General features: G+C 43.5%; 1 protein-coding gene across 2 annotated transcripts in view; it reads left to right on the plus strand.

Moving 5' to 3' along the window:
- The window catches only part of RTN4IP1 (reticulon 4 interacting protein 1), a 53056-nt gene that overhangs the window by 15190 nt on the left and 24740 nt on the right, over positions 1-13126 (plus strand). The gene's annotated exons all lie outside the window — the stretch shown is intronic.

The following is a 13126-nucleotide window of genomic DNA, read 5'->3' on the forward strand; positions in this document are numbered from 1 at the left end:
TCAAGGGAAAACATTCCATGGATTGAGAAGTGCAGTGCCTCAGAAGCTCTCTTCCTGAGGAAATTTGGGCACAAGTGACATTTAGGCAGCCTTAGAAGTGGCAGCATGGAAACTGGGTATAGGGGGGTGATTTCCCTATAAGACTAGCCATTCCTCTGAACACCATGCACCTCAGATTGGGACTTGACCTCACAGTCTTCCAACTGAGATCACATACCTGGTTTCAGCACTCAGTGAAGCTCAGGTTCTTGATGTCTCATTGCAGAAAGAATTCAGTGAGAGACAAAGTAATAGGTAAGAAGTGGATTTATTTAAAGAGAAACACTCCACAGAGTGTGGGCCATCTCAGAATGTGAGTTGTTGTTCAGTCACTCAGTTGTGTCTGACTCTTTGCTATCCCATGGACTGCAGCACACCAGTCTTCCCTGTCCTTCACCATCTCTTGGAGTTTGCTCAAACTTCTGTCCTTTGAGTCGGTGATACTGTCCAATGATCTCATCTGCTGTCACCCCCTTCTCCTGCCCTCAATTTTTCCCAGCATTAGGGTCTTTTCTAATGAGTCGTCTCTTTGCATCAGGTGGACAAACTATCGGAGCTTCAGCTTTAGCATCAGTCCTTCCAACGAATACCCAGGACTGATCTCCTTAGAATGTACTGGTTGGGTCTCCTTGCAGTCCAAGGGACTCTCAAGAGTCTTCTCCAACACCACAGTTCAAAAGCATCAATTCTTCTGCACTCGGCTTTCTTTATAGTCCAACTCTCACATCCATACATGACCACTGGAAAAACCATAGCCTTGACTAGACGGACCTTTGTTGGCAAAGTAATGTCTCTGCTTTTTAATATGCTGTCTAGGTTGGTCCAGAGAAGGCAGTGGCAGCCCACTCCAGTACTCTTGCCTGGAAGATCCCATGGATGGAGGAGCCTGGTAGGCTGCAGTCCATGGGGTTGCAAAGAGTTGGACATGACTAAGCGACTTCACTTTCACGCATTGGAGAAGGAAATGACAACTCACTCCAGTGTTCTTGCCTGGAGAATCCCAGGGACGGGGGAGCCTGGTGGGCTCTCGTCTCTGGGGTCGCATAGAGTTGGACACGACAGCAACTTAGCAGTAGCATCAGCTAGGTTGGTCATAACTTCTCTTCCAAGGAGTAAGCATCTTTTAATTTCGTGGCTGCAGTCACCATCTACAGTGATTTTGGGGCACCCCCCAAAATAAAGTCTGTCACTGTTTCCACTGTTTCCCCATCTATTTCCCATGAAGTGATGGGTCCAGATGCCATGATCTTCGTTTTCTGAATGTTGAGCTTTAAGCCAACTTTTTCACTCTCCTCTTTCACTTTCATCAAGAGGCTCTTTAGTTCTTCTTCGCTTTCTGCCATAAGGGTACTGTCATCTGCCTATCTGAGGTTATTGATATTTTGCCCAGCAATCTTGATTTCAGCTTGTGCTTCATCGAGCCCAGTGTTTCTCATGATGTACTCTGCATATAAGTTAAATAAGCAGGGTGACAATATACAACCTTGATGTACTCCTTTCCCTATTTGGAACCAGTCTGTTGTTCCATGTCCACTTCTAACTGTTGCTTCCTGACCTGCATACAGGTTTCTCAAGAGGCAGGTCAGGTGGTCTAATATTCCCATCTCTTTCAGAATTTTCCACAGTTTATTGTGATCCACACAGTCAAAGGCTTTGGCATAGTCAATAAAGCAGAAATAGATGTTTTTCTGGAACTCTTGTTTTTTTGATGATCCAGCGGGTGTTGGCAATTTGATCTCTGGTTCCTCTGCCTTTTCTAAAACCAGCTTGAACATCTGGAAGCTCACAGTTCACGTATTGCTGAAGCCTGGCTTGGAGAATTTTGAGCATTACTTTACTAGTGTGTGAGATGAGTACAACTTTGCAGTAGTTTGAGCATTCTTTGGCATTGCCTTTCTTTGGTATTGGAATGAAAACTGCCCTTTTCCAGTCCTGTGGCCACTGCTGAGTTTTCCAAATTTGCTGGCATATTGAGTGCAGCACTTTCACAGCATCATCTTTCAGGATTTTAAATAGCTCAACTGGAATTCCATCACCTCCACTAGCCTTGTTCATAGTGATGCTTTTTAAGGCCCACTTGACTTCACATTGCAGGATTTCTGGCTCTATGTGAGTGATCACACCATCATGATTATCTGGGTCATGAAGATCTTTTTTGTACAGTTCTTCTGTGTATTCTTGCCACCTCTTCTTAATATCTTCTGCTTCTGTTAAGTCCATACCATTTCTGTCCTTTACTGATAGCATGTCGTCCACTGGAGAAGGGAATGGCAAACCACTTCAGTATTCTTGCCTTGAGAGCCCTGTGAACAGTATGTTTTCCTTCATTGCTCATATAATCCATTGCTAGGTACCATGACATCCAGTCTTACCATAATAAAATACCATGATACCTTGTGTTGATGTAGTGGGAAGTAGGAATATTCTTGGAAGTCATTCTTAGACCAGAGCAGCCTGTAATAACTCAGAAATTACTGTGCACCACGTCAGTATTTCCCACTGAACCCAACGCAATGGTATTTTTTCAAATCAAATGTAGTGTCACCTGGCCAGAGAGGAAGTGTTGATATAATGGAGGGGAGGCAGGAGTGGAAAGAGATAGCAGTCTAAACTGATTGTGCTTAGTAGGGGAAGAAAAATAATTTCCCCATACTTTTCTGAGTTCTCTACTGAGGCTTCTGTGATAAAAGATTAACAAGAGAAAAACAAATTTATTAACATGTATGCCTCTTGCATACATGAGAGATGCCCCCAAGAAGAGTGAGTTACTCAAGGAGTTAGCTTAGAATTCAGGCTAAAATGCTGTCTTAAAGCTCAAGATAAAAGTATAGGGAAGGCCAGTTGTGGAAAGTATACCAGGAAAAGCAAGAATAAAATTCGTTATGCAAATTTAAGTTGGTGACTTCTCCCTTGATAAGGATCTAAAGTTATCTCCAGGGATTAACCTTTGTCCTTCCGGGTAAAGAGCAGAGGAGCTCTTTTCTAAACTTCTGTCCTGCTTTTAGGCAAATAGGAGTTCAGAGATTTCTTACATCTGCTTCTCAGTTGCCTTCAGCTCAGAATAATCCTTATGCCTAAGTGGTATATTTTGGGGTGCCATGTTTATCAGCATATCTTACTTTTGTAAGTTTTACAAAAGCACGTATGTGTTACTTGAAAACTCAGTTCACCTCTTGGTGGGTGTCAAGTCAAAAGACACAACCAAGCCAAACTTCCGGAGAAGGAAGGATTTATTACTAGCAAGTAAAGAGGATACTGAGGTCTATCACAAACAGTATTGCTCTTTAAAGCATTGGACCTTGCTTCTATCACCAGTCACATCCACAACTGGGTATTGTTTTTGCTTTGGCTCTACCCCTTCATTCTTTCTGGAGTTATTTCTCCACTGATCTCCAGTAGCATATTGGGCACCTACTGACCTGGAAAGTTCATCTTTCAGTGTCCTATCTTTTTGCGTTTTCATAGTGTTCATGGGGTTCTCAAGGCAAGAATCCTGAAGTGGTTTGCCATTCCCTCCTCCAGTGGACCACACTTTGTCAGACCTCTCCACTACGGCCTGTCTGTCTTGGGTGGCCCCATACGGCATGGCCTAGTTTCATTGAGTTAGAGAAGACTGTGGTCCATGTGATCAGATTGGCTAGTTCACTGAGATTGTGGTTTCAGTCGGTCTGCCCTCTGATGCCCTCTCTCAGTGCCTACCATCTTACTTGGGTTTCTCTTACCTTGGGCATGGGGTATGTCCTCATGGCCGTGCCTACTGACCTTGGACATGGGGTATTTCCTCTTGGCCACTTGCCGCTCCAGCGCTGCGCAATAGAAGAAAGGTCCGATGCTGTAAAGAGCAATTGCATAGGAACCTGGAATGTCAGGTCCATGAATCAAGGCAAATTGGAAGTGGTCAAACAGGAGATGGCAAGAGTGAACGTTGACACTTCAGGAATCAGAAAACTAAAATGGACTGGAATGGGTGATTTTTAATGCAGATGATCATTATATCTACTACTGTGGGCAAGAATCTCTTAGAAGAAATGGGGTAGCCATCATAGTTAACAGAAGAGTCCAAAATGCAGTACTTGGATGCAATCTCAAAAACAACAGACAGATCTCTGTTCATTTCCAAGGCAAACCATTCAATATCATGGTAATCCAAGTCTATGATAGACTTCGGTGCTATGGTAGACTTGGATTACCATGATATAGAATGGTTTGCCTTGGAAATGAACAGAGATCTGACTAATAATGCTGAAGAAGCTGAAGTTGAACGGTTCTATGAAGACCTATAAGACCTTTTGGAACCCAAAAAAGATGTCCTTTTCATTATAGGGGACTGGAATGCAAAAGTGGGAAGTCAAGAAACACCTGGAGTAACAGGTAAATTTGGCCTTGGAGTACAGAATGAAAGCAGGGCAATAGAGTTTTGCCAAGAGAACACACTGGCCATAGCAAATGCCCTCTTCCAACAACACAAGAGAAGACTCTACACATGGACATCACCAGATGGTCAACACCGAAATCAGATTGATTATATTCTTTGCAGCCAGAGGTGAAGAAACTCTATACAGTCAGCAAAAAAAAAAAGACAGGGAGCTGGCTGTGGCTCAGATCATGAACTCCTTATTGCCAAATTCAGACTGAAATTGAAGAAAGTAGGGAAAACCACTAGACCATTCAGGTATGACCTAAATTTAATCTCTTACAATTATACAGTGGAAGTGAGAAATAGATTTAAGGGACTAGATCTGATAGACAGAGTGCCTAATGAACTATGGATGGAGGTTTGTGACATTGTACAGGAGACAGGGATCAAGACCATCCCCAACAAAAAGAAATGCAAAAAAGCAAAATGGCTGTCTGGGGAGGCCTTACAAATAGCTGTGAAAAGAAGAGAAGCAAAAAGCCAAGGAGAAAAGGAAAAATATACCCATTTGAATGCAGAGTTCCAAAGAATAGCAAGGAGAGATAAGAAAGCCTTCCTCAGTGTTAAGTGCAAAGAAATAGAGGAAAACAATTCAGTGGGAATGACTAGAGATCTCTTCAAGAAAATTGATACCAAGGGAACATTTCATGCAAAGATGGGCTCAACAAAGGACAGAATTGGTATGGACCTAACAGAAGCAGAAGAGATTAAGAAGAGGTGGCAAGAATACATGGAAGAACTATACAGAAAAGATCTTCATGACCCAGATAATCACGACGGTGTGATCACCCCCCTAGAGCCAGACATCCTGGAATGTGAAGTCAAGTGGACCTTAGGAAGCCACTGTGAACAAAGCTAGTGGAGGTGATGGAACTCCAGTTGAGCTATTTCAAATCCTGAAAGATGATGCTGTGAAAGTGCTGCACTCAATATGCCAGCAAATTTGGAAAACTCAGCAGTGGCCACAGGACTGGAAAAGGTCAGTTTTCATTCCAGTCCCAAAGAAGTTCAGTTCAGTCGCTCAGTTGTGTTCGACTCTTTGCGACCCCATGAATCGCAGCACTCCAGGACTCCCTGTCCATCACCTTCTCCTGGAGTTTACTCAAACTCACGTCCATCGAGTCGGTGATGCCATCCAACCATCTCATCCTCTGTTGTCCCCTTTTCCTCCTGCCCCCAATCCCTCCCAGCATCAGGGTCTTTTCCAATGAGTCAACTCTTCGCATGAGGTGGCCAGAGTACTGGAGTTTCAGCTTTAGCATCATTCCTTCCAAAGAACACCCAGGGCTGATCTCCTTCAGAATGGACTGGTTGGATCTCCTTGCAGTCCAAGGGACTCTCGAGTCTTCTCCAACACCACAGTTCAAAAGCATCAATTCTTCGGCACTCAGCCTTCTTCACAGTCCAACTCTCACATCCATACATGACCACTGGAAAAAGCATAGCCTTGACTAGATGGACCCTTGTTGGCAAAGTAATGTCTCTGGTTTTCAATATGCTATCTAGGTTGGTCATAACTTTCTTTCCAAGGAGTAAGCGTCTTTTAATTTCATGGCTGCAGTCACCATCTGCAGTGATTTTGGAGCCCCCAAAATAAAGTCTGACCCTGTTTCTACTGTTTCCCCATCTATTTTCCATGAAGTGATGGGACCAAATGCCATGATCTTCGTTTTCTGAATGTTGAGCTTTAAGCCAACTTTTTCACTCTCCTCTTTCACTTTGATCAAGAGGCTCTTTAGTTCCTCTTCACTTTCTGCCATAAGGGTGGTGTCATCTGCATATCTGAGTGCCAAAGAATGCTCAAACCACCACACAATTGCACTCATCTCACACACTGGTAAAGTAATGCTCAAAATTCTCCAAGCCAAGTTTCAACAATATGTGGACTGTGAACTTCCTGATGTTCAAGCTGGTTTTAGAAAAAGCAGAGGAACCAGAGATCAAATTGCCAACATCTGATGGATCATCGAAAAAGCAAGAGAGTTCCAGAAAAACATCTATTTCTGCTTTATTGACTATGCCAAAGCTTTGATTGAGTGGATCACAACAAACTGTGGAAAATTCTGAAAGAGGTGGGAATACCAGACCACCTGACCTGCCTCTTGAGAAACCTATATGCAGGTCAGGAAGCAACAGTTAGAACTGGACATGGAACAACAGACTGGTTCCAAACAGGGAAAGGAATATGTCCAGGCTGTATATTGTCACCCTGCTTGTTTAACTTATATGCAGAGTACAGCATGAGAAATGCTGGGCTGAAGCACAAGCTGGAATCAAGATTGCTGGAAGAGATCAATAACCTGAGATATGCAGATGACACTACCCTTATGGCAGAAAATGAAGAAGAACCTTTGATGAAAGTGAAAGAGGAGAGTGGAAACAGTTGGTTTAGAGCTCAACATTCAGAAAACTAAGATCATGGCATCTGGTCCCATCACTTCATGGCAAATAGATGGGGAAACGGTGGAAACAATGACAGACTTTATTTTGGGGGGCTCCAAAATCACTGCAGATGGTGACTGCAGCCATGAAATTAAAAGACGCTTACTCTTTGGAAGGAAATTATGACCAACCTAGATAGCATATTAAAAAGCAGAGATGTTACTTTGCCAACAAAGCTCTGTCTAGTCAAGGCTGTGGTTTTTCCATAAGTCATGTATGAATGTGAGAGTTTACTATAAAGAAAGCTGAGCACCAAAGAGTTGATTCTTTTGAACTGTGGTGTTGAAGAAGGCTCCTGGGAGTCCGTTGGACTGCAAGGAGATCTAATCAGTCCATCCTAAAGGAGATCGGTCTTCAGTGTCTATTGGAAGGACTGATGTTGAAGCTGAAACTCCAATACTTTGGCCACCTGATGCAAAGAGCTGACTCATTTGAAAAGACTCTGATTCTGGGAAAGATTGAAGGCAAGAGGATAAGGGGACAACAGAGGATGAGATGGTTGGATGGTATCACTGAGTCAATGGACATAAGTTTGAGTAAAGTTGGGAGTTGGTGATGGACAGGGAGGCCTGGCATGCTGGGGTCCATGGGGTCGCAAAGAGTCAGTCAAGACTGAGCAACTGAACTGAACTGAGGTGAACTGATCACAAACAAAATTGGAAAAGTTTTGGAAAAGTTTTAAGCTAAGAGAATGTGCATATTCATGTAGGGACTTGGCCTTGGAAGCTCTGATTGATTACGATCACAAGAGCCAGAAAAGGTCGATATCATCATTCTTCAGTTCACTCGCTCAGTCATGACCAACTTTTGTGACCCCCATGGACTGCAGCATGCCAGGCTTCCCTGTCCATCACCAACTCCCGGAGCATGCTCAAACTCGTGTCCATTGTGTCACTGATGCCATCCAGCTATCTCATCCTGTGGTAGTTAAGCTCTTCAGGCTAATCTTTATCACTGAAACAACTGGGAGTCTTTACCTATGACATTGTAAACAACAACAGTAATTGACATTATCTTTGCTATTATTCCATGGGATTCCCCTGGTGGCTCAGGTGATAAAGTGTCTGCCCAGAATGGTGGAGACCCAGGTTCAATCCCTGTGTTGGGAAGATCCCCTGGAGAAGGAAATGGCAACCCACTCCAGTATTCTTGCCTAGAAAATTGCATGGATGGAGGAGCCTGGTGGGCTACAGTCCATGGGATCGCAAAGAGTAGGACAGGACTGAGAAACTTCACTTTCACTTTCTTGCTGTTGTTACCTTTCTTGCCTGATAAGAGTTATTTCTGCATTCTTTTGTTCCCTTGAAAGTGAAAGTGTTAGTCACTCAGTGGTGTCTGATTCTTTGCAACCCCATGGACGGTAGCCCACCAGACTCCTGTCCATGGAATTCTCCAGGCAAGAATATTGGAGTGGGTTGCCATTTCCTTCTCCAGGGGATCTTCCTGACCCAGGGCTTGAACCTGGTAATAACTGAGACCCGTTTGCTCTCTGTATAAGTCTGTTTCGATTTTTACACCTGAACGTTTTTGCATTACCTTTCCAGAGTAGAGAAAATGTTCTAGGACAAATATCTGTGCTGCATGCAGTGAAGTGAGAAAACTCCGCAAGGCCAGTGTTTTCTGGCTCCCCACTTCATCTGGTCTTAGAGATCAGATGCTCTTTTCCCCCAGGCACAGGGCACAGACTTCTACCGAGGGTCTTGCGGCCAGGTTCATTGAAGAAGGTCAGAGAGTCCTTCCCGCATTTGCTGTTTCTCACATTCCTTCAGCTTAAAATATTCAATCTGCCAAGGTGCTGTGTTTGGGGGCAGCATGTCCTGAACCCTGTTAGTTCCAGGGAAGATCCTCCTCTCAACCATTCTCGTGGCGCCATCCCAAATGATCCTTCCCTCCATCTTACTCCTTCTGTTTGGCACCAGATGGAAGGAATCAATGTCTTGGTATGGTTCCCAATGCCTGTCCTGTTTGGGGAGCTGTGTTCCCAGTACCCCCGGTTGAAATTCTGAATACACGTCTCATAGAACCATTGTTATGAGGTTTTTGGTCCATTATGGGGTTAACTAAACCTTTTTAAAGGGCTACCCTGGGCATCTTGCCAAGATGTATAAGTAGCTTTGTTTTCATGGGAAAATGCGTTTAAAGTTCCAAACAGCTAATTTACACATGAACTCTTCTGTAAGTTGGGGAATGTCTGCATGAATTAGGGAGGCTTGGAAGGAGGGGACACACAAACCCAGACTGTCTTGGTCGTGCTTGGTTGATTTGTAGCTCTTTTTTCCTTATTCAAGTTGTTTCTCACTTACTTAAGGGAATAAATTTAGCATATTATGATACGCTTTCTTTCACCCATTTCCCCCTGCCTCCCCCAGATTTAAGAGTTCTGGGTGAAACTGAAAAGAGTTTATGTGTTTTCAGTCTCATCCTTATTTTTTTAAAGACCACTTGTTTCTACGGATGGAAGATTTAGCCATATTTAAATCAGCTCTGTTTCCGAGCCATTAGGACTTAATGAAGGGCACTCTGCTCTTGTGATGTGACTTTTATTTTTATTTCCATTATGACAAGTATGTGGTCTGGGGAGAGCAGTCGTGACGGTCATATAGTTCTATGTTAGAAAGGTGAAGAAACTAAATATAAGCTTATATCAGAGAAAATGCCAGTTCTTATTCATTAATTCCTGGAGTACACCTCTGTGATTATCGTTCACTGCAGATGCATCTGAGGTCTAGAGATTCAGTTAATGAGAGCATGGGGACTTGACCCCGGGTCTCTAGATACCCCGCCCTGATATTTGAAGACTTCTGGGGCTTAGCCAGAATGTATAGAAATTTGAAAGGCAATTCCCTTCTTCTGGATCGCCTGCTGTTTTGTCGTGTGTTTCATGTATTTTTTATTTGTAAGGCGATTAGGGTGTTGATGCCATGTCTCGTAAGATTGTGATACTGAAAATGGGACTGTAGAGGCCTTAGGTGCCCAGATGCTGAATAGAGTGACTCGGTCACGTAAAGAAGTTGGCATTGCCTTAGTGCCTTAACGTATGTTTAGGGAGAGCGGAAAGATGGGCAGAAATGACAGAGGAAAATGAGAATCTAGGGTTTAAAGTGCATTAGCAGCTTAATAATTATTCATATTTTCTTCCCCCATATTTTTATATTTGCCACAGTTCAGTTCCCACTGACTTCAAAAGAAGCTGGGCATATGGCCTTGGTAAGAGAGGAATGTGGTTAAAATTATTGGCAATTTTGAATCATAGTGCTTTTTGCAAAGAGTATTTCCTGGGTACTTGCTGTTTATAAACCAACAAGCAATACAGCACACTTTTCTTCACCATGACAAATAGGCTTCCACTTCAGTGAAGTCTGAATGTATCTTGTGACTATTACTGCAGCTGGGTAGAAAGTACTCCCACTCTATAGCACTGAAGTGAAGGGCCACTGAGGGTAAGGGACAGCAGGATTTTCCCTTTTTATTGAAAGTGCTTTGAAGAGTACAAGAAGAGTTTGTTCAGTTATAGGGCTTCAAACCACAGAGTACTAGCTGACTTACTGTTGGCTTGAAAATAAATTTGCCTGCTGTCCAATCTGGAGACTTTCCTTGTTTAAAGAAAAGTACAGGCCCTGGTTAAGCCTCCACAAAACATGGAGCTTGCAGGACCAGAGAATGGTGTGTCCCCAGGCTGCTTCCACAGACCATTGGTCTGTAGCACTCATTGGGCTTGTTCTTTGCCTGTTCTGCACTCACGGGCGCCATCAAGTGGCAGCACAGGAACTGAAGCTGCTAACGCAGAACCACACCCTCTTCACCAAGCACTGCTGAGAAACACAGTTTTGCTTTTTTATATGGAGGAGTGAGACTGTTTTGGATTAAGAGATATGGGGTGGGGGGGCGAGCTATGATCTAAGAGCGATGAGGCTGGAGATGTGTCTGGCCATTGGTTCCCCGAGCAGCCATTGTATTTGTGTGTGTGTGTAAAAGTCGCTCAGTCGTGTCCCAACTCTTTGTGACCCCATGGCCTCTACGGTCTGTGGAATTCTCCAGGCCAGAATACTGGAGTGGGTAGCCTTTTCCTTCTCCAGGGGATCTTCCCAACCCAGGGATCAAACCCAGGTGTCCAGCATTGCAGGCGGATTCTTTACCAACTGAACCACAAGGGAAGCCATTGTATTTGGTATCCTCTTAATCCAGCATTCTTAGGGAGAGAACTAGAAATTCATTTCAAGCTTTTCTTTATTGGAAGAAACTTTAATGCAATTTTTCAAATAGCCAGGTGACTGCCACATTTAGGGTAGTAGCAGTTGTTGTTAATTGTCAGCTATAATGCTGATTTAAATGATTTTTTAAAAATAATTTATATTTTTATTTTTGGCTGTGCTGGGTTTTCATGGCTGAGCATGGGCTTTCTCGTTGTGGAGAGTGGAGGCTACTCTCTAGTTGCAATTCACAAGCTTCTCACTATGGAGCACAGGCTCAGTAGCTGTGGCACACAGGTTTAATTGCCCCATGATATGTGGAATCTTCCTGGACCAGGGATTGAACCTGTGTCCCCTGCATTGGCAGGCAGATTCTTAACCTCTGGACCACCAGGGAAGTCCGATGATTTTAAAGTCAAGTAACATGGATCAGGCATCTGCTATACTGAAGGTAGTACGACTAGTGCTGGGCATATATAAGTCTCTGTCCTTGAGGCTTGCAGAATGGCTTGGGCAGCAAGCATATGAATGAAAGTTAAGAGCATGCCACGCGCAGCGTGGACATCAGGCTCAGGGCTATCTCTGAGGTATTGTTCAGACAAACAGGTATTGTTCACAAACTGTGAGCCTTTGCGGATAGGGAGATCTCAGCAGGCAGTGAAGGCATTTGAGAGCTTGAGACCTGGGCCAACATGCGTGGGACTTGGGGTGCATGCGAGGGGACCAGGGAGGCACAGGTGGAGAGCCTGTTGTAGAAGTAGTTGAGAGGAAATCAGAATGGCAAAAAGATAAGATTGTGAAGAACTTAAATGAGAGTTTGACCAAACTTATATTTCCAAAATAAGAGGGTAAAATATTCCATGGATGAACTAATTGTTGGATGTATCTGTGAAGCAGTCTGCCCACCGCCCCCCACCACCATTTAGGAAGCATTAAGGCTATTAAATGTGTGAATTGAAGGATTTTTGGAAGAGTGTATCTTAAAATTTTTTTTATTCTTTACAATTTATAATTCTGTGAAATTAAAAGTAACTCTTCTAAAAGGAGTATCGTTTCCAAAGAGACTTGTCTTAGTTACATTTGATGGTGTTAGTTTCAAAAGGAATAGCTGACTGAAAAATATTACCAGTAACTTCTAAGATCCAAAGGGTGACAGTCAGCCTTCTGTGATTTGGGTAAGAGAGAAAAAAATAAAACGAAAGTAGAGTTAAGATTATAAACACAATGTCTGTTCCAAGATCGGGTGCCCCTGCTTAAGGTAGGTGACAGAGTTCCCTGCGCTTTCCAGCAGCTGAGTCAAAGAGGGACCCACAGCCTGCAGTTACAACTTAGTCTTCAGAAAAATGGTTTTTTTTTCCCGTGGGCACTCCATATGGCACTCCACAACTCTCATGAATTCTCTCAACAGTATCCCTTAGCTAATGCAGTATCAGATATCAAATAGTAACTTTTTGTATTGTCTCTCAGCCTAGACTGGTAACAGAACACCAAAGTGCAATTCAGTACAGTTTTCTGAGGACTTGAATCTCTGCAGTCAGAGGAAGGGAGTTCACTGGAGCTCTAGCTTAATTCAAGAATGAAATGTAAGACTATGTAAAGCAGTGATTTTGAATCATACCTTCTTTGGGAACTTGGTGATAAGTCTGATGGACCCCCCTTCTCCCCAGTGCACTTAGGCGTGGGCTCACCAAACTTTGCATGTTATTTGAGTCAGTTCACAGTTTCAGGGGGTTCACACCCTCACAGCCCTCAGCGGCACTCATCCACAAATCCCAGGCTGCACACTCTTGATCTGGAGAGGCAGGAAGACTACACACAGTAAGCAAACACGGTGAAAACCTGGAGCACAAGCATGTTTGCACTGATAAAACAGATTCATCTGCTTTAGCAAGAAACCAAACTGAAGATAAGATTGGTTTCCCTTTATGAAAGCTGGTGAGCGTGATGGGACTTGTCTGAACAAAAGACGTTTATTCCACTTTGGCAAGAATGTGGTCAGGAATGTGATTTTTCTTAGAGAGCAACTGAATATTCTGTA

The sequence above is a fragment of the Oryx dammah genome, unplaced genomic scaffold (genome assembly GCF_014754425.2).
Source record: "Oryx dammah isolate SB20612 unplaced genomic scaffold, SCBI_Odam_1.1 HiC_scaffold_4, whole genome shotgun sequence".
NCBI classification, from domain to species: Eukaryota; Metazoa; Chordata; class Mammalia; order Artiodactyla; family Bovidae; genus Oryx; species Oryx dammah.